This window comes from Esox lucius, chromosome 11 (genome assembly GCF_011004845.1).
Source record: "Esox lucius isolate fEsoLuc1 chromosome 11, fEsoLuc1.pri, whole genome shotgun sequence".
Classification (NCBI taxonomy): Eukaryota; Metazoa; Chordata; class Actinopteri; order Esociformes; family Esocidae; genus Esox; species Esox lucius.
In genome coordinates, this window is record NC_047579.1 from 17,636,526 (window position 1) to 17,637,870 (window position 1,345).

Here is a 1,345-nt window from a genome sequence, read left to right on the forward strand (position 1 = left end):
GGGTCGGGGAGACCCCAGGGTCAAGGGCAGGGTGCTGTCTAACGGCGGGTCGGAGAGACCCCAGGGCGAGGGCAGGGTGGCGGGATAACCGTGGATGGGAGAGACCCCAGGGCGAGGGGAACTGGTATGCTAACGGCGGGTCGGAGAGACCCCAGGGCGAGGGGAACTGGTATGCTAACGGCGGGTCGGAGAGACCCCAGGGCGAGGGGAACTGGTATGCTAACGGCGGGTCGGAGAGACCCCAGGGCGAGGGGAACTGGTTTGCTAACCGTGGGTCGGGGAGACCCCAGGGCGAGGGGAGGGTGCGGGATAACCGTGGGTCGGAGAGGACCCCAGGGCGAGGGGAACTGGTATGCTAACGGCAGGTCGGGGAGACCCCAGGGACAAGGGCAGGGTGCTGTCTACCGGCGGGTCGGGGAGACCCCAGGGCGAGGGCAGGGTGGCGGGATAACCGTGGATGGGAGAGACCCCGGGGCGAGGGGAACTGGTATGCTAACCGTGGGTCGGAGAGACCCCAGGGCGAGGGGAACTGGTATGCTAACGGCAGGTCGGGGAGACCCCAGGGGCGAGGGCAGGGTGCTGTCTAACGGCGGGTCGGGGAGACCCCAGGGGCGAGGGCAGGGTGCTGTCTAACGGCGGGTCGGGGAGAACCCCAGGGGCGAGGGCAGGGTGCTGTCTAACGGCGGGTCGGAGAGACCCCAGGGGCGAGGGGAGGGTGCGGGATAACCGTGGGTCGGTGAGACCCCAGGGCGAGGGGGAACTGGTATGCTAACGGCGGGTCGGAGAGACCCCAGGGCGAGGGCAGGGTGGCGGGATAAATCGGTGGGGTCCGGGGGACCCCCGGGGCTGAACAAACACCCCGCGCGCCCCGGGTCAGTCCGTCTCTTCTTGTGTAAACCCCCAGTCGGCGCACGTGGGACAGTAGGCGTGCGTGCAGCGTTTGCATACGTATCTCTTACACCCGCTGCACACCGTGTGGGTTTTACAGTCTTTCTTGGGCGGGCAGCTCTGACACCTCTTCCTCTTACTGGCAGGGGCAGGGCCAGGGGCACGGGCAGCGGCTTCCAGGCCCTCGGGGCGACCCCGGCTCTAGCGCTCTGCGCGGCTTTCACGAGCGCCGCGGACGAGTGTGTGCGCGGGATACGCGCCCTTCTTTCCATGAGCGGCGTCACGAGAGCTTTCCCCAGCTGCTCCAGGAAGACCCTCCTCTTGTTCCTCTTACGGGTCATCCAGCCGGGTTGAGCTCCCTCCATATCACGAAGGCGTTGTACGCGGAGACGTCGATTATGTTGTGGAAGACCGCCAGGGGCCAGCGGGCCGTCATCCGCCGGCAGTGTAGGTTCCG